Genomic DNA, 24,693 nt, shown 5'->3' with positions numbered 1-24,693 from the left:
CCTAGCCCAATGGCCCAGGTTAAAAAATTGTTCAAAGTATATTGTAAGGATTCTTGCAGGTCGGATTCGTTTGATCCTACGACAGACACCACTCCATCATCTGCAAGTTGTCTTAGGCTGCAATTTTGTGTAAGGCAATTGTCAATGTCGCTTACGTAGAAGTTGTACAAAAGGGGGCTTAAACATGAGCCCTGGGGGAGTCCCATGTAAGAGACCCGACTTACTGCCGAATCTCCGTGAGAAAAGTTCAAATGTTTCTCTCAAAGCAAGTTATATAACATATTATTCAATAGAGGCGGCAGACCCCGAGATTGTAATTTGTCTGACAAAACCTCTATTGAAACAGAATCAAAGGCCCCCTTTATGTCCAAGAATACTGAAGCCATTTGTTTTTTTTCGGCGTAAGCCATTTGAATTTCTGAAGAAAGCAACGCAAGACAATCATTCGTCCCCTTGCCCCTGCGGAACCCATATTGTGTATCTGAGAGTAGGCCATTCGTTTCAACCCATCGATCAAGGCGAAACAAGATAATTTTCTCCAACAATTTCCGTATACAAGACAGCATTGCTATTGGGCGGTACGAATTGAAGTCGGACGCGGGTTTTCCGGGTTTTTGAATAGCTATAACTCGTACTTGTCTCCAATCATCTGGAACAATATTATGCTCCAGAAACCGATTGAATAAGTTCAACAAGCGATGTTTCGCCACATCAGGGAGATTTTTCAGCAAGTTGAACTTAATTCTATCCGATCCCGGAGCAGAATTGTTACATGAAAGGAGAGCAAGAGAGAATTCTACCATCGAAAACTCGGAATCAAGATCGCACCTATCTTGTGGTATATCTCGAATAATTCTTTGCACTGGAGCGGAATCGGGACAAACCTTTCGTGCAAAATTAAAAATCCATCGATGTGAATATTCCTCGCTTTCATTGGATGAAGAGCGATTTCTCATGTTTCGAGCCACTTTCCATAAATTTTTCATTGACGTTTCTCGTGATAAACCTCCCACGAAATTTCGCCAATAAGCACGTTTTTTCCCTTTGATCAAGTTTTTAAATTGATTTTCAAGGTCCAAATACGTTTGAAAATTGTCAATGGTTCCACGTTTCCGAAAAGCTTTAAATGCATTCGATTTATCTCCATAAAGCTTGGAACACTGGCCATCCCACCATGGATTGGGAGGCCTTCGACGAATAGTGGAACCTGGGATGGGTTTCGTTTGAGCGCGAACCGCGCTGTCATAGATCAAACGAGAAATGAAGTTATACTCCTCCAATGGAGGCAAACCATCTCTGGAATTGATGGCTAGAGCAATCGCGTCCGCATATTTTTTCCAGTCAATGTGTCTTGTGAGGTCGTATGCCATGTTTATTGATTCAGAAGAATTCAACCCATTGGTGATAGAAATTTTGATTGGCAAGTGATCACTACCGTTGGGATCCTGGATTACATTCCACTTGCAATCTAACGATAGTGAATTCGAGCAAAGCGAGAGGTCAAGGGCACTTGGTTTAGCAGGAGGTTTAGGTACACGTGTTGTTTCCCCAGTGTTCAAAACGGTCATATTGAAGCTGTTACAAAGGTCATATATCAACGATGAACGATTATCGTCGTACGGTTCCCCCCAGGCAGTTCCGTGAGAGTTGAAGTCTCCCAAGATCAATCGTGGCTCAGGAAGGAGTGAGCACATGTCAACAAGTTGCTTGCGGCTAACCGCAGCTCTCGGAGGCCAATACAAGCTGACTATACAGAGGTCTTTGCCTCTGATGTTTGCATGACAAGCAACAGCTTCGATCCCTCCAATAGGTGGAAGGTCAATTCTAAAAAATGAGTGGCACTTATTGATCCCCAATAGTACCCCTCCGTATCTGTCATCGCGGTCCAAGCGTATTATATTAAAATCGTGGAAAGAGAGATCATTTTGAGAAGAGAGCCAGGTTTCGGATAGAGCAAAAACTTCACAATTGAGTTTATGAATTAGAAATTTGAATGTATCCAATTTAGGGATAAGACTACGACAATTCCACTGTAAAACAGTGATATCTCCGACCTCTCTATTTAAATTGAACATCAAGAGAGATAATCATTGCAAGGAGGGGCCATGTTTGCATCAATTGCTGCAAAATTGTCTTTAGTACTGGAAGCATTGCGGTGACAATGTTTCTGATGGAGTCGGAAACATTAAAACACGTGAAGATTTGATCCACAAGGTCAGACAACTTTATAAATCCCGATTGGGAAGTTGAACTTGACGGAAAAACAGGGACAGTTGGGGTTTTTGATGTCCCCTCGAGTGCTGGGTCGTTCGAAGGTGAACTATTACCACGGAGGCCAGGAGGGACCTGATTTTGCTTATCCGCTGCACTCGATTTTTTGGGCAAGCTAACAGGGGGTATAACCGGAGGGACTTGTCCTTGAAATTTGGGAGTGGTCACATTTTTGCGCCGGGGATTCCCTTGAGAAATAAACGGCGTGCCCCCGTTAGCTGTATCCGCTTCCATTTCGTCAACTGGCAACGTAGCGAAGACATTGTGTGTATTGATTGGTTGTTGTTCTTGAGCCAGTGGAGAAGCGCCCTTCAAAATTTCTGCGAAAGTGCGTTTAGAGCGTTCCCTCAAAGAGCGCTTCTGTTTCTCCCAGCTCCCAGCTTCTGTTTCTACCATCACGTAGTCAGGGAGAGCTGAGCCAGCGAAGGTGACTCGAAACGAGTTGGACGGCGTAAATTTCTTTTCTTCTCCTTCATGGGAGACTGTTCCGAGCTGGCGGCAACCCAAGATCTTAACAGTCGTCGAGGGCAGTTTTTTAAAACGGCCGGTACCTTCACTCGTAATGTATTCGCACGTCAAGCCCGTTTCGGTTATCACACCCTCAATTTCGACTATGTGAGAGGGAATGTAGACCCGATACTCAATTGTAAAATACTGATCGACAACAATCTTGTTTGCGTCTTTTCGATCATTCACGACAACTCGCAATTTGTTTGGTCTAACCTTCGAAATTTCCGAAACGGAGGTATACCTTGCCAGATCTTTCGCGATCTGCATGACTCTCAACGCCTTTCCATTTGGCTTAGGCCTGAAGAAAACAACCCAGGGACCGGTTCCGGGCGCATCTTCTGGATAGACCTTTACACGGGGAGTGGGAATAACAGGGGGGGAAGGCGAGGACGGGGATTGAGAGTGGGAAGGCGAAGGTTGAGAAGGAGCGGGAAGAACAGAGGGAGAAGACGAGGTTGAAGGTAGAGTGGGATCGTTAAGGGCAGATGGGAGATTTGCTAGTTTTTTTGAGGGAGGCTTGGTAGGGTTAGCTGACTCGTCCCCAGAAGAAGTATCTTCCGTATTTGGTACGCGTTTGAGTGACTTTTTTTTATCACTTAGGAGGGAACTAGAGTCAGAGACCTCCATATCCGAAGGTCCCCCACCCTCTGCCATTTTAAAATTGGCACTTATATTCTAAGTATTTTTTTTTAAATAATATTTCACAATAATAATAATTCACAAAAACAAACAAAAAAAAAACTTATAATTAATAAATATTTTCTCTCACTATATTCAATCTTATTCACCTATGAACGCACTCCAGTGCAGATGAACGGGAGCGTGCTGAAAGCTCGTTGGTGGTGGGAATGTGCCTACGACACCACTACACACAGTCGTCGGTGAAAGCTTACCCGCACTGTCACTGTTGGCACGATGACTCGGCGAAATCTCCAATGTCGGCGAAACAGCGACAAAACAAAAACCAATGCTTGGCTTTCCGAGGATGAAAGCCTCTATCCACTTGCAGGCAGGGCACTTCACTCACTATTCAGATAGCGAAATGAACTCTTCAGCGGCAAAAAAACAACAATCACGCGGTAACCGATAACGGAACTTGGACGCGACTTTCCTTCGTCTGGTTACTTCGGGCAATCGGCGAAGAATGGGATATTAATATACGTTGAGAAAAACAGAACTGATATGTCGTTGAATAAAGTATAAGATTAGTATATTTCCTTACTGTGGTGGCTAAGAGCAGACATGCGAACGCAAAGGGTTTAACCCAGCCCCAGTTAAACGTTTTTGTACGTATTAGAAAATTTCAATTACGACTCTAGGTGAATAGTCCCAGCTTATTTTACACACGAACCTACCATTTCAGACGGCGCCAGTGGTTGTATGGTTAGCGTAACAGCCTCACAATCCGATCGGCCTGGGTTCAATCCCAGCTGGCGTCGTTGGGATTTTCTGAGGCGAAAAATCTCTGGTTACGTCTTCCTTCGGAGCGGAAGTAAAAGAAGTTGGCCCGGCTCATGAGTTGTTGAGTCTGATAGGTAGGAACAGGTGGAGTCGCCTCCCTGATGTCGGTGATTGGCACTAAAGTGGCGGAAATAGGCCGACGAAAAATAAGCGAAGATAAAAAAAAAAAAAAACCTACCATTTCAACAACTATTTTCAAAAATTTAGATAGGAAATAACGCATAAATCTATCCCATTTAGCATGATATGTGTAAATGTTCATTTTACCACCACCATGTGATAATTTACCCCGCGGACAAAAAATATGCTCGATTCGAAGACTTTTTTCCTTTTGATGAAACATGTACTATTTTTATTTTATTTTATTGCAAAAATCGTTCGATGTCTTGAACAACACTCGGTTAGGCTAGAATATTCTTCGAAAAACAGGGGTTGTGGACGAAGTGAAAGGGCATATTCATTTCATCACCTCTTCCCCTACCGCTTTAATTTCATCCTTCGGTATAGATGAAAACCGTCCACCAACACCGGAACAGACAGAGACATTCTTCATTCGAGAAACTCTGCTCAAATAATCAGCGTACTCCGAAGACATACATCGTAATGATTGAATACATTATGGTATCTATCAGCCGATAAAAAAGTAGCATCTCTTGAAATAGCACTCGTTGCTTGGGCAAATCAACCAGAATTGCGCCAAAGATAAACGAAAATGAATGGAAAACTTATGTACAGAAAACTGAGGTGCATACATTTGAAGCCCCACTCTTTAGCTATAGAACTCAACAAGCCAGATTACTTTATATTCCATTTCAAAGAAAGGAAGAAAAAAAACATGACTAAAGGTAAGTGGACATGACAGGGCGTCAACGGCCACAACAGTATCGGTCGGCAGAAAAAGGATCAAACATCCATTTATCTAAATCATTCGATTTCTGTTTTCGTTCAGTTGAAAACGGGTGGAAGACAAGAAACTCAAACGAAACGAGCAGAGCACCTTCCGTTTGTTTACCCTTTTGCAAATGTTTTCTTCCGATCGAGATCAGAATACGGCCTTGGATGGTCCCTGCTGATAAGTGGCTCTGATATGTGGATTGGTTCATGCTTTACCCCCTCTCCTACATCAGTGTTTTCGGATGATGCAGCAGCAGCATAAGCTACTGATAGCTTCGACTATCCCAGCTAGTTGGTTTCACAGACTCTGATTATCTGCGGCAAATTATCCCCGGAATATGCGTAAGGCGGACTGGTACAATTTCCAACCTTTCTGGAAACGTTTGGACCCTTGCCATGATGCTCTCATCATCGGCATTGTTCACCCCAATCTGGAATCGGTCCGAGAACCTCACGGATCGAGGGTATCCAACTAGCCCTAGTGATGCTGTTGGAAATACTCACCGTAACCAGAGATAACGACGAAATTGTGCGAAATTGATTTCTCCTTCTCGGTATTTAGAGCTACATTGTGATAACGAACCGTACCACCAAAACTTGCGATGCTCCTCTGAGAGTTTGATTCGATACAAACGAAAGAGCAAACATTTACAGAATATCTGCACTGATTGCAGATTGAAGAGATATTGTACCAGAGGGGTCCTATAATTGGGAAAGTTTTCCTCAATCAGGCAAGTTTGCGATGGTTTAAGTTTGATTCGAATTTTGATAGCAATTATGTTTGAAAAATTGCAGCCGATGCAAAGTGCGCTGTTTTTGTGTCATCTGTTTCTGACCAGGAAAGACTAGCAACAAACTCGATAGCTCGGACGAGTTGTTGAGGATGGTAAAATAGTATAGTGTTATTTTCATCGAATGGTCATTCTTACACTCTCTATAAAATTCTTTTCCTCGAAAAACTTATTTGTTTTAGTCTTAGGAAAAAACGGACAAATATCGTAGAACGAGAGATTGTTTTGAGATAGAGTTTCTGCTTTAAAAAAAAATAAATTTAGAATTCATTTTTAGCAGTGTTTTTGATATGGTATTTATCTTTAATTATACATTGACTATAATATTTGAGCAAATTTAAGTTCGTTTTTGCTGATAAATTTGCCAATATGTAAGGGATTTGCAGCTGTGGACAGAAAACCAATGTTCTCGTCACAAACAAGACAATGGACTCGAAAATGTAGGGGAAATGCGGGTAAGACGAACAGGGGGGGGGGGGTATGAAGGACATGTGGTCGATTTGAACAGTTAACTGTTGAGTTTCATATTCATGTTGATTAGCACCCCTTCTACGTGTTATTTTATGATACTTGAACTACCCTATAACATGTACGGCCTGTCAAAAGTGGAAAAAGCAAACTAAAACAGAAAACCATATGTAAATCTGCGTGCGGATGTAATTTTTGCGGCTACGAAATTAAGCTTTTTGAGTGGTTTAACTCCAAATTTTGATTCACTGGAGCTTATCTTTCGGAAGGTACGTTAACATCGTAGCGATTTTGAGATGTACCAAACAGATAAATTCATTTGTGAGTGATAAATTCAAATGTTTCAAATAATCGTATAAGTGGGGGGAAACGGATAACTGCCAGTGAGGGTGAAATGAACAGTTTTTATAGCTGAAATAACCCTAGTATTTTTTATTTAATTTTTTTTTTCATTTTTTCCCCTCCACTCACCCCCATCTCGAAGAAACTCTTATTCGAGAATCCTAGAGTTGGGCACCAATTATTTTTTGCTGAAAAAAAAAATTTTAAGACAATTTACAATTCCACAGGACAAAACAAGATATTTAGGACTTCGTAGCAACTGGCTGCAGCCAGAAGAGAAGTAAATGATGGTATGTCCGTTAATGCTGCCGCGATCAAATACCAAATCCCTAGAAGTACATTGATCAGACTCCCGTACATTGGTGCTCCCGTGGCCGAGTGGTTAGCGTCATAACTAACATGCCGGGTGTTCGGGTTCGATTCCCGTTCTGGTCGGGGGAATTTTTCGTCAAATAAATCTCCTCCGACTTGCACTGTGATCACGCGTATTCTAGAGCTTGCCACTCAGAATGCATTCAAGGCGTGTTATTTGGCATAGAAATCTCAACTAAGTACTAATAAAAATGACGCAAGTAATACTACGTTGAGACGGCGAAGTTCCTCTAGGAACGTTAGTGCCATTGAAGAAGAAGAAGACATTGATCAGACGTTTGGCAGCACCTGAAATGTCTATGAGGAAGGGGCCGAGGGAGAGAATTTTCAGTGCGGAACAGGAACGTGAATTGGTGTGACATTTGTAGGACTTGAAATGTCGGTTTTATGGCATTAGAAAAAAGACGTGTCAAAACTAGCATATGAGTTAGTTGAACGAAAAACCCAAGGCCAATCCTTTTAACAAAGTTAAAAAAATGGAAGGGCGTGACTGGCTTGACGGATTTCTAAAGCGAAATCCTGAAATATCATTCCGAAAACTAGAAGGTACATCGGCTGTGCGCGCTCATACAGCCGTCATACAAAGAGCTGAAAAGGCGCAGATGAACTTTGTAACAGTACTGTGCTGCCCTCCGATTGCAGCAATACAATGCAGCCGCTTGACGTTACATTCATGGGGCCATTTAAGCGTCAGTATGCAAACGCCTCTGAAGTGTTCTTATTCCAACACCCAGGAAGAGTTATTGGTATAAAAGATGTTGCTGAATTTATGGGAACGGCATTTATCTGGATTTAGATCATCTGGAATATGGCCCTGCCACCGTCATGTGTTTCCGGATGATTCGTATGCACCGTCAGAGGTCACGAATATACAGGAGTTGAAGCCCGAAGAAAATCCAGTAGCGAATCAACCTCTTCCCATTATGCCAAAAGGACAGATTGTCGGTGAACAATAACTTGAGGTAAACACATCGTAGGTCGAGGTCACTAACAACAGCGTTCAAGAATCTAGTTTCAACGTTACACCAGAAGACATTTTTCAAAAGAAAAATTCAAAGAAAAAGCGAAAGGGTGAATTCTCAGTCGAAATTACATCTGAATCCAACCGCCAAGAGTTGGCGACAGCGGATGCTTCCAAGGAGATCAGATTGATTAAAAAAGTAAAAAAGACAGCAAAACGAACGAAGCCGGAAATATTCCGGAGGATATTCTTTGTGACCGGCGTGGATTGTGTTTCACTAACTCCATAAATGGCTCGGGATGGAGTAAATGTTTCAAATGTGCTACTCGTTTGCATAAAATTTGTCATGAAAGAAAAAATATATGCAATGAATGCATTTGATGAGTACACGGTGATCTGTATATTGAACCTCTTTACCAAGTAGTTTTACATAAGTTTTGTTTGCTTTCATGAATTGAAATAAGACTGATAAGAACAACCATTGAACGAAATATGTATTGTAACATTCATCTCTTCTCCTAACATCAAGACTATAAATTGCCAGAAAACTACACTTTTAATTTGAACTCGCCGATCTAAGTAAATGTGCCTATCTGTACTTCTATCATTCTAGATATGGATTTTCGGTCAAATTTTTTTTTCGAAATAAGACCAGATCTCGACGTTTTATGCATTTTTAAGTCATTTGGCATCGAAAAAAAAATTTCAATGGATCAAAAAATCAAAACTTTGAGAGCTTTGAGACACCCTAAATTATGTCCGGTGGAGGTGAAATTTGGCACAGGTTATTTTTTGACCCCATAAACAAAATGTACATGGTCGGTTCTTTAAATTCGATAATTATTTTCTTTCCATACCTTCATTGCCTCTCAGGCTAAGTCCCAAAAGGTCGGTTTTCGGCCAAAATTTTTTTTTTCTAGATGAGACCAGATCTCGACGTTTCATGCATTTTTAAGTAATTTAGCATCGGTAAAAAAAATAGATTTTTCAAATTTCCTTTACTCCCCCCTTGGAAGATTTTCGATTAATTCAGTTTTTCAACGTTCGAAATGAATTCATGACATCGCTGATACAATCGCGACAAATAAATTTCTACGCCTTGCGTATTATTTAACCTGTCCATATTCCCCCCACCATATAGCCACCGTTATACCCGCACCCCAAAAAAAGTTCAACTTTTCGGTCTGTTTTCATTTCAGTGAAAAACAATGGAAACACATTTTTGTGAAACATTTCACCGATTTATTCGAAAAACAGAATATTGAACTGTAAAATACTCCATTTAATTTTTTTTTTTTTTTTGAAAACTAGGTTTCCAACGACATAGAAGTTCTCCTTAACATGTCCGTCTTACCCCCAATTTCCCTATAGGGAAGAGTGCCTGCAGAAACGTCTCCTTCCGTTTATTAAAGCTCACAAGGGTCCCAGGTTGTAACCAATGATTTCAATGTTCTCGATTTTCAGGGTTATCCAGACTGTTTCATGCTATTTTTCTGATTTCTTCGTAATAATCATTATTTTCCCGATTTTTACTTCATAAGAATGAAAATCAACCGCGGTGAGGGTGTTTTGGCTTTCTGGCAAAATTTTCATGGTTTGGAATTCAAAGCGATTCGTCATATTTTCTTAGGTACTTAGTGACCTTAATAATGTAGGGAAAAAACCATCTCTAAGTAATCCTGATTTCATTTAGATTTCTATTTTATGCTTCCTGATTCCAACTAAAATGCTTATGAAACCCGGAACGTAATAATAATTTTCATTGACAAACCTCGCATTAAAATAATTGACTATAAATCGTTAGTAACAGAATTGTTCATTTTATACTTTTCTGTTCCCAAATTTGTGTGTTAAATTATATAATATATTTTTCATTCTCTGTCTTCTTACAGCTGCGTTAAAATGTTCTGATAAAGTCGGATAAATCCAATTCGAAACAACACGCACAAATGGCACGCACATGTGATCCTTGCTACCAAGATTTATTGATTGGCCTAGGCTATAATCGGTAAGTCTCAGTATTTTTCCGAAAACATAGTTCCGAAGAAAATGTATCTACCGTTCCCTCGATCCACTCACAATTCACCACATCCTCAGAATCCGCATCCGTGTGGGATCCTTGCCGCACTACCACCATGTTCCTCTACCCATGAAATCCAACTTGAGATTTTCCAATCCAATTTTAGAAGCACAAGAGGAAAAGCTTTCTTTCGATGGAGCAGCCGCGACTTACCAGAATGTTTTCCCCAGAAAGAATCACTACCTACCCGACGCTGATTAACCCTCTTTCGGGTCCGGGCCGTCGGGACGCAGGCCTAAACACCGACGCAGACACACATAATGAAAACATGTCATCATCAGTTTCATTTGGCATGTCCCCTTCGCTCTCTTGGGATAAAAAAACCGAAGGATTTTCTTTTTTTTGTTTCGTTCTTGGAATGTTCTTAGAACGAGACAGTCATGAGGAAAGCATGATGGGGACGGCATACTAAACCTGGGGGAAGCTAGCATTTGTTTTCTCTGTATGGTCCCCACTCAATCCAAAGCAGATTATCATTTTTGGGCAGACAAAAGATGATCAGTTGGATGCGAAATGAAGCGAGTGATATCCGGATGGCAGCAAGCATCTTTACTAGAGGACATGGGTATAATACGTGTCTATCGGGTAAAATGGCCGGAACTTTTTTTTTTAAATCATCAGGAATATAAATGAATCGTCAAAAATTTTGAGCATAAGAATGAATTGTTTCGAACTTGCAAGAGAATGGGGGAATATAGTGATTTACGCAATTAACGGTTAACCGACACAATCATTTGAAATAAACCTTCAAAACGTCAAGGAAATCTCGATAGAAGGCATTATTAAGGCAACGAGATTGCGAGTACATTTTTTTCGTAACGTGTTAAGAAATTTGAAAAAGAAAATCTTCTTTGTACGTTATCCGCATCGAAGATCCTAATTTGTAGCAATCTCGTGAATGTTCATTCAGTATGAATGAAACGAATACCAACTCGTCTTAGGAGTTGGCAGCGTCATCTCAGATTGCAATGAAACGTTGTGAGTGTAAAGAAATTGGTAAAACATTAGATTACTTTTCGAAAAGGGTCAAAGTTTTTTTTCGTAATTGTTTACAAAAATAATCCAACTCAAAAACTATACCTACAAAGTTTCGGCCAAAGAATTAAATTTATGACATTTTTTATGTTAATTTTCAAAAAAAAATATCAAAACATTTTTTTCCAAAATTTACACTAAAAAATTTTAAAATTAAAATTCAATTTTCTGAAAAACGCATTTTTTTAAAACTCTTAAAAAAATTATATGAACAGCCAAAAAGCCATCCATGCATCGAAAGATAGGCAATAGGGTACTAATGAATATATAGGAAAAAAACGATCCTCAAATTTCAAAAAGTTACAAACATACAAATGTTCACCAAAATGGCGCAAAATGGTCAAAGTTTAAGTTTTTTGAAAATTAAAAAAATCATCCAAGAAGGGGCACATGATTTGAAAACATGGCGTTTTCGAAAAAAATAATGCCGAATATCTTAAAATTGCATGAAACATCGAGAAGTACTGTCATATCGCTTTTTTCTGTCAAAATTCGAAACTCTGGGAATTTCGACGACACTCACAACGTTTTATTGCAATCAATTTAGAGTGCTAATGATGGTCATCTCGATTTTTCATATGGAACTTTGTGCGAAATGTTGATTTACACGATAAAATATCCAATGCAAAATATTAGCTCAATCGGATCTCATTTACTAGTGTCGCAAAAATTTGGATTTTTTTTTTTGAAAACCGAAAAATCTTTTCCATGTTTTCTTTGAAAAAAACACAAGTGTATTTAGAAAAAGTTTTAAATCTTATTGAAACATGGACTTTTTTCGAAGATGTCAACTTCTAACTGTTTCAGCTTCCGGAATATATTAAAACAATTTTTTAAGTGTGAAAAGAGTATTTTTTTATGTAAATTTAAACGATTTGCTTGATTATTTGACCAAAACGTTGTAGGTATTATAGTTTTTGAGTGAGAAATTTTTGTAAAAGAATAAGAAAACAACTTTGACCCTTTTGTAAGAGTAGTCTTTTTACTTTTATACTTTATACTTTTTTTGCTTAAATGACCAATGCATAATGGTCCAGGAGATACAATCAAGTGGAAATTGGCATTTAGAGCTGTCTTCGAAAGACTTTTAGAACATACTAATACAAACATTTTACGACGTAGAACTTGTCAATATCTCAACTTCACTGAAAATTATTGATATTTCTTCCCAAAAAATACGCTCTCTTCAATTGCTCGCCATTATTTCTGGGACAAACATAAGAAATGTTTGCTGACGGAATTTGAAAGAAAAAAATTTTACTCTAATAATATGTGATTTTCAAAGATATGTTATTTTTTGTATTTGAGTGAACTAAAATTGAAATCATGCGTTTTTGGGTGAAAACCTATCACTAATTTTGAGCAGTATTAAGATATTGACAAATTCTGCATCGCAAAATGTTGGTATTGATAAACTCCAAAAGTCGTACGAAGACAATTTTGATGTAGAATTTTAAATATAAAAGTTAAAGTGAAAAAATTGTTTTCTCATGGTTAACCTTATGCAACTTAGTTAAAAAACAAATTTGTGGGAAATATTTATTTTTTAGACAAAAACTGCATTCGACAAAGTTACAACATCTGATACAACGCTCATTTCTATGTTATCAAAAATAGGGTGACCAAAATTGTTTAGAAATAAAAATCTAACTTTCATATCTTTATATATAGAGATAAACATAGTTCGACAATGTTGTAGCCCCAATTATTTTAAACAACATTGTAGAACAAAGCTTTTTTCTATCTTTTAATATAATCGACTAGCTGACCCGGCAAACTTCGTCCCGCCCAAAATTGGTTTTTTTTTGTTATCAATACCTTCAAAAATCCTTATATCCTTTGCGTGCAATTGGTCCCCTTGCTACAAACAGTAGAATAAGTTGAAATGTAAATACACAATAGATATACGAATAGATTTAAGAATTGAGTGTGTGAGATTATCATTATTGTAACAATTTCCTTATATCCTTTTCCTGAACAAATATGTCACCCTACTAAACTCGAGTAGACCGCGAGTAATCGGTTTTCTACCTTACTTACCTTAGATTTAAAAAATGTTTATGTATAGTAATAAAAATATAATTAAGAATTCGGCTCCTTTAAACTTATGTAACTGAGCCTGTAAAAATAAACGAATTTAATAAAAATAATAATAAAATACCTTCAAACATTCACGTTTTCTTACTAAGTTTATGAGTACAATCGCAGAACTGTTCATTGATTGATATTCTAGTCGACCCCGTTGAATTTACCTTTTATTTTAAAATTCATAGTACTTCTACCAAAACTCATCATTATAAAATCAGATTATTTTCAGACACAATTCTCGTTCAGGATTTTCAACCACTTGCAAATAACATGTTTCTCCGTTACATGGAATAAATGTTTGATACAGAAAATATGATACAATAAAGACAGATTCCTCCCCTCTTCTCCCCTTAGAGAGGGGGGAAGAGTGTCTTTTTACCATAGAAATGTTTCGTGTCCCCTAAAATTTTCACATGCCATATTTAGCTCCATTTGCTTGATTCGTTTTTGAGTTATGCAGAAATTTGTTTTACATTTGTATGACAGCCCACCCTAAGAGAGGGGGAAGGAGTGTCGAACCAGCATAGAAACATTTATTGCATCCTAAAATCTCCACATGCCAAATTTGGTTTAGTTTGCTTAATTAGTTTTCGAGTTATGCATAAATTTGCGTTTCATTTGTATGGGAGCCCCCTCCCTCTTAGAGAGGGGGGAGGAGTGTCGAACCACCGTGAAAATAATTATTGCGCCGTATAACCTCCATATACCTAATTTGGTTTCGTTGGATTGATTAATTCTCGAGTAATGCATACATTTGTGTTTCGTTTGTATTTGTGTTAAAGAGAGGGGGAATGAGTATCTAACCACCATAGAATCAGTTATTGCATCATAAAACCTCCACATGCCAAATTTAGTTTCATTTGCTTGATTAATTCTCGAGTAATGTAGAAATTTGTGTTTCATTTGTATGGCAGTCCCCCCTTAGAAAGGGGACAGGGGCCTCGAACTATCATGAAAACCTTCTCCGGCCCCAAAACCCCTACCGAGTCTATAAGAATCAGACAGACATCAATTTATATATATATATATATATATATATATATATATATATATATATATATATATATATATATATATATATATATATATATATATATATATATATATATATATATATATATATATATATATAATATATATACCATTGTGCAATGTCCTCACACTCACGACGTTTTATTGTAATCACTTTTACTGTGTATGTACTAAAGTAAATGATGTTTACACTTGACTTCTGGTTAACTCATCAACATGCATACTTTATTTTTAAAAGCACAGATAAAATATTTACAAATTTAACTAAGAGAAGCATAGTATACGTTTCTCCCTTATATGTTCATTTTTTTATATTCTGATTGAGGGTGGGGAGGAATAATAAATAATAATCTTTCATTTAGAAACAAGGGCCTTTTCGCTCACAGCGGGGATTCATTGAAATTTACGTTTGTTCGCCTAAGCTGCTCGTTTGCTCCGGGTCTATATTTGTAGGCTATTTACACCGATTCGCAGAATATAAAGATTAGACATGATGATACAGTAAAATATGGATTGTCAAATAAGGAAAAGAAAAAATATCAATTTTCCAATGGTAATCTTGATGACATTGAGAAAAATAAAAACAAACCAAGAACTAGAACGGAATCCACCAACTGCGAACGTAACAATCATCATACGATTTGTACAAAAACAAAACCCGATTATTCATTGTTTGCGGAGATACAGAAAACTTCAAATCGAATTTCAACTCCTTGATCTGGCGTTAACAACTTCTTTTCCCACTGCAAATATTTTCGCCTCTTACCGCGTTTTTTTTTTTGTTTTGTTTGGTAAGTAAACGAATTCAATTATTTTACCCATGAATCCAATATGCCATAAATCTGCGAACGCAAGCTATCGCTCTTTTTGACACTCGGCCGAGCGCTGCTGTGTTTCCCCGTTTGGCTTTCAGTAACACGTACTGGTTTTCAGCTCTTATCTGCTCGCAAATCCCCCATTTTGTTGTGAGTTTTTTGGAGAGGTTATTTTAGTGCTCCTCGTATCCAAATACACGCACGATAATACCAGTGGCGGTTGAAGTCTGGAAGCAATACATTCACTCGCGCGCGCACTGAAAAACAACCACCGCACGAGAAAACAACAACAAAAAATGCTCCAACCGAAAACATATAATTTATATGTAAATGATGATGACACACTAACGCGTTATCCGGGGCTTGTTTTCGACCATCGTAGGCTCGGCACGGCAGGCTTGGAGCGAGCGGATTTCAACGCCCGGTGGAGCACGTATGTGACCCCCACCCCATACAGCATCATAAAGCACTTTTTGCTTACGCCGAATGTCACACCAAAAGTGCTGGATTTTCAATTTGAAATCAACGCCGCCGCAGCCGCGGTAACAGATGTGAGCGCGAGATTTCATGAATTTGAATCACATAATGCTGTATGATGAAGAATTTTTGAAAAAAAGCTTCGCTTGCGTAGGGATATACGAATGGGTGTTGTACTTAAACAATTAAGAATTTGCTCATTGCCAGTTGATCGTGGTTGGTAGAATCATGGTGGTTAGGTGAGATTAGTTATACGGAGTTTGTGTGTTTTTTTTAATTAGTACTAAGTGGAAATTCCCGTTCAATTGGTCATGCACAACTTGATGAGCATAAACCAATTTTTACGGTTAACGGATTACGCTAGACGAAGTAAGAAGGGTGTTATTTCGTACCAAACATAGCTCTCAGACAGAGCTGGCACAAGCTCTACTCAGTAAGGTTTGAGTGCATTTCAAAGATTGAAAAAGACAAATATGTAAACCACGCAGTTGAAAATGTGAAAAGTGTTTATGGTTCTGACACAGCCAATCACGTGCAATTTTGGTACTTAACGAATGTGGCTATAAATCGAAACATGCCTCTTTCAATACCACTTTTTTTCAAAGATGGTCCAAGACAATACATTTTGGTGAAATGTTTAATTGAATAGCATCCTTTTGCGTGCGAAATGAAACACTTGGGCGATGATAATGACTATAGCCCATTCGAGCAGTTTCAATCGTCAATGAGTTAGTTTGAGTTTTCCTAGCTGATCTTCTTCTAGGCTAGAAGTGAATGAAAAAATGAAACCTTCATCATTCAACACTACTATTACAATTCTAATACACAGTCTAACTCCAGCTAGTGAGCAATCTGAAGACTTTCATAACAAAATTAGAAAAAGCAAAATTACTTTGGAAGAGGAGGAATCGCGTCAATGCTCATGCCATCTGGTGAAGAGTGCTTCTGTATTTTTGTATAACACTATCACATCGTTGTTATTTTTACGCGAAAAACTTCGGCGCGATAGCCTACTCAGTGCAAAACGTGCCTAAACATAAGGGAACAAATTGTGGCATATGGCTTGCTTGTATAATATTTTCTAATTTGCCGCCCTTGAAGATAAAAGCAGGCCTATGTCAAAAATCAAATAACCTGTCAATCTAAATAAATCATTGATTCACGTTCATCTCCAGCCGTAGTGAATTATTCAAGTGAGTATTTACCGCACCAGATCGAACCCCTGTCAAGTGTTCCAACCCGGTTGGCCGCATACCACAACACATCAGAAATCGTCCGTCAATGAATCCGAATAATGTGTTATTACGGTTGCACGAAAGTGGGCGGACCGCGGGTGTTGTAAATCCAGGACGTGTTACCGCATTCATCCATCATGTGTTGTTACCACAGGCCCTAACCATCACGTCCGCAAAGGGTCTCGGCGCTACCAGCGGCGGATTCCAGTGCGAAAAACTAATTTATAGTCAATGCAGCGCTTGTACACGTCTGATCCCCTGTCGGGTTGGCCGGTGGCCAGCGATGAAACCGGACGTCGTGGTGCAAATCGTACACTCACAGGGGGGAAATTCATTGTGTTGTTTTTCGGAGGAAGAGTTCGATTATTTACGATTATATTGGAAAGTTATGTAGCAATTCCGTCACAATTGTTACAACAGCGCGTATCTTGCCGGTGAGTTATTAGTTCCACTTGTGAGATATTCACGATATTATTTGTTGTTGTTTGTTGATGAAACGAATAATGACAATAAAATCCTAGAAAAAAACATGTATCTGAAGGAATTCGTGGAACTGGTTGTGCTTGCGTGTTCTGTGTGTTCCTCGTAGAACCAGAAATACTTTCTCCAAACAAGGATAGTAGCACCAAAACAAATGTACACAATATAATCGTTTATGTATGAAATATGGGGACAGGATGGTCCAACTATCAATGTAGGTTCCATTTTCATGTTTTGTCTTTCTACAAACATTTTCAATTTATCACAGAACAGGTTTCACATAACATTCCGCAGAGCGGTGAACATGTCGATCTTTGTATCAGGAAAGTACGGCTCAGCATTAATTTTCTTTTAATATTGCAGAATCACATCGTTTACTTGTCGAAGCGAAGAAAATACCAGGTATATAAATATGATAGCGGAATTTACCAACAAATCTAACTGTCAATGTGATCCCCAGCATAATGCATTATTGGCAATAATGCTATGGCATCTAGCTAAGGTATTTCATTCAAAACAAAACTCTCTCGGTTCTTGAGTTATGAAAAAACGTTTTTCGGTCAGCATTGATTTCCTGCAACCATTTAAAAATAACTGCTGCATGATCGCATCGAATGCTTGTCTGAACTTACGGTTCATAAAATTTTAAAATTGTAATTTTGACGTGAGAAACGGAGAGCGTAAAAAACCTTCAAAAAGTTCGAGAGGTGGACTGATAGCCCTTATGGACGAAGCTCACAATCAAAAGCTATCGAAAAGACCCAATATTTAGGTCGGAAAACGGGTTCCACATGAGCTGAAGAAATTATAGCAGGGAAATCGAAAGATCACATGTAAAATGCCAGGTAGAAATACCAGGAAGCACTCCGGTTTCACAGAAGGATTTAAGGATTATGAGGCCAAGGCTGCATATGTGATTTCTACGTGTCGGTGGCTAATAGCGATATTTACATTTAGTGATTTAGTTGAAACAGAACTTTAAAATCAACAATGAATAAGCCAATTACAGATAAATCTTATTAGGAAAAGCATCGAACGATCAGAAAATTTGGGCTGCAAAAGGAGCTCTTGCCTTTCATACACATGGTTTGAAATTCGGAATAATGCGCATGTCATCAAAGATGTCTCTGAAATCACAAAAAAATATCGTACTCGTAAAAAGATAGAAGCCGCCATCTCCGAAGTGTTTCCACCGCATGGATCGTAAAATAAAATAAAAAATAAAAATATAAATAAATTTTATTATTTATATATATATATATATATATATATATATATATATATATATATATATATATATATATATATATATATATATATATATATATATATATATATATATAGTCGATTTTTTTACGATCAGCTTCCTCCTGCTAGCATGCATGTAGTTTTAAATGCATTGATCCCAAGCTCAATTAGCCCTGCTTCGTGTTTCAATCGGATATATATTTCCGCTGCAATCGCATAATTTTTTCCGATTATATTCACGGCATCGGCGAAGCAGATAAACTGACTTGTCGAAAATCGTGCCTCGCTTGTTGAAGCCCACTTTCCGCATAAACTCCTCCAGCGCCACGTTGAAGAGTAGACATCGAGAATCATCGCATTTTCGAAGTCCCCTGTAAGTGTCAAACAATTCCGAGAGATCGCTTGAGCTCTACACACCGTTCATCGTTCCTTGGTTCAGTCTTTTCAGCTTTTGGGGAAAGCGGTGTTAGTCCATCATTATTCATAGTTGATGAATCATATGCTGCTTTTATTTTCACGCAGAGTCAACGAGCAACCGGACATGAATTCGACCTAAAAGAGAATCTAGGATAGAATTTTATGGGCACCATTTAGGATCGTGATTGCACGGCAGTTCCCACAATCCAGCTTGTCACATTTGTATAGATTTGCTTGATTAATTCTCGGGTAATGCAAAAATTTGTGTTTCATTTTTACGGCAGCCCCCTCTAAGAGAGGGGGAAGGAGTATCTTAACACCATAGAAACATTTATTGCATCCTAAAACCTCCACATGCCAAATTTGGTTTCATTTGCTTGATTAATTCTCGAGTAATGCAGAAATTTGTGTTTCATTTGTATGGCAGCCCCCCCTTTGAGTGGGGGAAGGACTGTCTAACCATCATAGAAACATTTATTGCACCCTAAAACTTTCACATGCCAACTTTGGTTTCGTTTGATTGATTAATTTCCGAGTAATGCAAAAAATTGTGTTTCATTTGTATGGCAGCCCCCCTTTAGAGAGGGGGGAGGGGTCTCAAAATATCACGAAAACCTTCCCCGGCCCCAAAAACCCCTACATACCAATTTTCATGTCGATCGGTTCAGTAGTTTCCGAGTCTATGAGAATCAAACAGACAGACAGACATCACTCCATTTTTATATATATAGAAGATATAAATACATATATATATATATATCAAAGAATTTCAATGGTTTGGTCATAAACGTAACTTTGATAGGTGTCCTGATTTTTAACTTCGAACAGATGGTATCCCTATGTGCCGGTGAGAGATGTATTAGCTCGGTTAGATCTTGATTACCGTTCTGAATCATATTTCGGACAACATCATATTTCGGACACTTTGTTCTAATATCTTGAAATGCTTCATGCACTCATGATATAACTATGATATAAATTTAATATCACAATTGATTCTTTAGAGTGATCCCTTGGTTTCACTATCACTTCGTTTGAGAATAACATTTGAATTTTTTTTTATCTGTATTATAGTGATTTTCAACTCATTTGGCTGGTTCGTCACTTTTTACTTCCATTTTTGGAAGAATGTCGGGAGTGAGAATTGAGCTCGTGACCTTTAGCGTGACAGGCATGGATGTTACCACTACGCCAGATCGCCTCCGAACATTTGAATTAACACATAGTAGGAAAAAAATCAACAGCACCACTCACTATCGTTTGTGTTTATATAATCAAGTGTAATGTAATTTTCGTCCATAAAATTACAAAATAAAGTGTCCGAAATTTGAATTCAATCTGTCCGAAATTTGATTTAGTGTCCGAAGTTTGATTCTTATTCGCTTCATTTGAAAAGCATTTTATTCGATGATTTTCTTATGTTTTCAATCAAATAGGTACCAGAGTAGAAAGCTTGAAAGCATATTGAACTAATTTATTAAAAATATCTACCAAAAATTGTCTGTGCATAAAGTTTAGATCTGTGTTCTGCATCATATGTCTTAAGCGTCCGAAATATGATTCGGAACGGTACATATCCCAAATATATGTTTTCCTCAAAGCTATCGATATTCGTGTGTGATTGTCCCTATATCTTTATACCCTCCTTTTCTTCCTTTGCGAGTAATTGGTCCCCTTGCTATAAACAGTAGAATAAGTGGAAATGTAGATACACTATAGATATACGAATAGTTTTAAGAATTGAGTTTGATCATCAACATTTTTATAATCTCCTTGTATCCCATCATTGTCCTGAAAAAAATGTCACTCTTCTAAACTCGAGCCAATCGCGAGTAATCGGTTTTCTACCTGACTAACCATAGAATTTGGAAATTGTTTATATATCTAGAGGCGAATGAACTGCAAAGTTTAAAGCCTCTTAAAAACAAAGAATCGAATCGATTATATATAGTTATAAAAATAAAGTTAAGAATTCGGCTCCTTAAAACTTATGTAACTGAGCCTGTAAAAATAAACGAATTAATAAATAAAAAAGATGGTATCCCTATCCCAGGGGCACCATCAACAAAGCTTACACGGCCAAATCGCTATAGATGACAATGCTTTGTAAATGGTGCGATGAGAAGAGTTTGAAGAAGTGTACTATGAACTACTCAAACTAGGCGGAACCGTGAATACTGAACACCACCGACAAAAAATGATCAATTTGAATCGAGCTTCGGATGAAAAACGATCAGAGTACCAAAAACGGCTACACAGAGCGATTTTATTGCATGATAATGCTCCATCGCACATTGCGAAACCGGTCAAGGAAACAATTAAGTCATTTGTTTGGGAACACTTGGCTCCTTCCGAATATCACCTTTTTGTATCGATGGGACATGTACATGCTGAGCACTCATGTTTTCTTAAAAAAGCGAAGTGTATTTCACTTGTACACTTGGTATAACATTGATTAATGTTTCTAATTTTCCATATAATTTCAAAGTATTCATGACGTGAGAAACGTATAGCTGTCGAAAATGATTCTTTGTTTCAGAACTAACATTTAAATGTAGCAGCATCTCGCAAATCAATTGAAGGCAACTCAAAAAGTCGCCACCTAGCGCTGAATTTTAAAACACTATCATATTCTGTAACTTGGGTAGTGTTTACATACCAAAGTTGAGATTGATACGAGTTGTTGTAGTGGAATTATGACTAAAAATTTCAAAGACCTCCGCATAATGATGTGTTAATTCTACTATTTTCATCGCGGGTGAAGTAATGTATTATAGTGGAACACTTTGTTTCGATTAAATTGATTCAAAGGAAGTCTGATCCCGGTCGCTGTATCATTCTGGAAGACGCAAAAGTACTGAGACGAAGAGCTGAATGAAAGGTACCATTTTTTTCAAATTCCTAACAGCTAAGCATTGTTGGCCATTATAAAGAGTCTCATTACTCAAATTGGTACTTTTACGCGAAATTATTGTGGTTTTTGGATACAATAGAATCTTTTCTTTCATTTGTCCGCCATTAAATTGAGTTACAAATACTCATGGTGAAAAACTAAAAAAATATGTTTGACTACATTTGTCTCAAATTCCGAACAGCGAAAATGCGTTTGAAAAAAATCACTAGACCGATTTAGATGATCGATATATCAAATTAAAGCCAATTAACTATTCTTCTTTGGATAAATACTATACTCCCAAAAATTTGGATTTTGTGCTTCGAAACTTGATTCAAGTTCCGAATTTGCTAACGCACGCATTTTAACGCTGCTTTTGAAAGTCACTTTTTTGCAAATACTTAGTGTTATAAGTTATATACAGTATCGATACCTGTAAATGATGTTGAAATGAAGCCTACACCACAAAGAATGTTAAGATTTTTATCATTCAATTATTCTTAACATTAAAATTCAGTAAATTTACATTTAAAAATGAAGTGTTCGGAATTTGAGACAAAACGGTAATTAGAGTCTATACGCAATGTCTGAGTAAAATAATTAAAAAAAAAAGCCATGAATGGAATTACTGTGATTATGGATGACGAGAACATATGTTAGTTTCTGTCATTTTATCTGTATTTTCAATGGTTCAATGTTGTGACAAACGGAGACTAAAAGGTAAGCGTATCAATTCCGTAAATAATACCTTTGAAACCAGTGAACTTTTGTGCATCTTGTGACAAAAAGCTACGATAAAAGTGTAAAATACTACTATATTTCTCAAAAACCGACAAAAAAATCAAAACAACACGAAATGTGTTTGTTTGAATCTGAACATATGAAATTTCATACATTAGATATGTTGTCCTTGAAATCAAAAAGTATTTTTCGAGTCACAATACATGTTGTCAAATATATACCGGAAATTTGTATTTTTAAATAGAATGCTTTATTCATCATCTAATTTTATATTATCGTCTTCAAAATAAGCCTCTTCTGAAGCAATACACTTTTTCCAACGAACAATCCAGTCATCGAAACATTGTTTATAGCTGTATCCAGGAATTGCTTACAGTTCATGCAGCGAATTCACACTAGTAATGATGCGTTGAATGAACGTGGGAAGAGAGTTTGAAGGCATCACTTGATTGTGATGAATTTTTTGAAAAGAATGAGCTCTTTTTGACACTAGTCGTGCTGCGATTTTTCTCATACCCAAAAGCATGAACCAAAGTATGCCGAACGGTCTCGTGTGAGATATTTAATTCACGGGCTGGCTCTCTCAAACTTAAATAACGATTTCTGTGCACCATTACTTTCATTTTGTCAATGTTTTTATCAGTTGAAGAGGTAGATGGTCGTCCTTGATGTGGCCGTCTTTGAAGGTCTTACTATACTATTCCTACACCAGTGCGTTTCGGAACCATAAATTTTGTTTGCAACACAACATCCATATCAAAAATCGCCGAGCACAAAATGTAAACCATCTAAATGACATATCACGCTCAAAATTTACATTAAGACCACTGACAGTAGTACCAACTTAAAAAAAAACAAAATGTACAGCGGGAAGATTTTAAATTGATAAATTCCCGGTATGTATCTGACAGAATGTATATTGAATTTCACCTCATTTGGGGTACTTATGGGTCATAATTGAATAATTTAGAAAATGCAAAAATACATCGGCACGCATAAATTATGATTTAAATATTTCATCTATTTCTTCTGTAAGACACGGACTTACACTGCAGCGCTTCACCTTTTATAAAAATGTAGGAAAAATTCTGCTGAGTCTCTGAAGCATTTAAAAAAAACTGAAGCGTAAAAAAAATTACCTTTAATCTTCAACAATTTTATCAAATTAATTTTTTTCGAGTTATTCTCCAAATCATCAAATTATGCCCGAAATCTACATGTTCTAAGAAGGGACAGTCCAATCTCAAACATCTGTCTAACGATGTATAAGAAACCCTGGTTTAGGTGATTTAGTGGAAACCGTTGAAGATGGTTGATTGATGATTCATTTTTGGCCTCGCGGGAACAATATTTTATATATATATATTTCAAATATGTCTTATTTTAAGCGAAATTTTTTTTTAAATAAATTTTTGTTTACACTAAAAAACAAAGAAAAATATATGCATAAAAAAATTTACACAATACAATATTTACACGATTATATACACTGGAGTCACTTTTTACGCGGGGAATACGTGGCGCGTGAATAAAAACCGCGTAAATTCCAAAATCCGCCTGAAAAAACGCGTAAATACATAAATTCACGCAAAAGAACTGCGTAAATTCCAAAATCCGCGTAAAAATAAACCGCGTCAATTTGAAAATCCGTGTAAAAATTGAACAAACAGTGAATTATTAGTTTAAAATGCAACCTTTACTCTAGCAATTGAGTAAATGATGTTTTTGCATGCTACGATCATAATTATTGCTTCTACTTTTATTTTCCAGCTACTAATCAGTGATACTACAAAACAAAAATCGTGAAAAGTCACAGCACCGCGTAAATTTTGAAATCCGCGTTAAAAAAACCGCGTTAATTCCTAAAATCACGTAAAAATAAACCGCCTGAAAAGACACTTCAGTGTACAGTGAAAAGAAGTCGGAGACTATATATAATCGAGTCCGCCCTGTAATTGGCGCTTGTGACGGAACATAGTGCTTACGACGGAAATTAGTACCGCACCCTATTACGTGAATTTTAGGTGATTTTTTTTACGCGGACTTTCGAATCAAGCGTTTTTTTTACGAAGTACCTATCCC

At 37.4% G+C, this 24,693-nt stretch overlaps 1 protein-coding gene across 4 annotated transcripts in view; it reads left to right on the top strand.

Moving 5' to 3' along the window:
• The window catches only part of LOC129775497 (dipeptidase 1), a 509,186-nt gene that overhangs the window by 358,457 nt on the left and 126,036 nt on the right, over nt 1-24,693 (top strand). For all 4 annotated transcript variants that reach the window (XM_055780305.1, XM_055780304.1, XM_055780303.1 and 1 more), the window contains one exon: nt 9,963-10,078. The gene's annotated coding sequence lies outside the window, so the exon portion shown is untranslated. The remainder of the gene's footprint in view (nt 1-9,962; nt 10,079-24,693) is intronic.

The sequence above is a fragment of the Toxorhynchites rutilus genome, chromosome 3 (genome assembly GCF_029784135.1).
Source record: "Toxorhynchites rutilus septentrionalis strain SRP chromosome 3, ASM2978413v1, whole genome shotgun sequence".
NCBI classification, from domain to species: domain Eukaryota; kingdom Metazoa; phylum Arthropoda; class Insecta; order Diptera; family Culicidae; genus Toxorhynchites; species Toxorhynchites rutilus.
The sequence above is the reverse complement of the archived record's forward strand: the minus strand, read 5'-3'. Positions and strand labels throughout refer to the sequence as shown.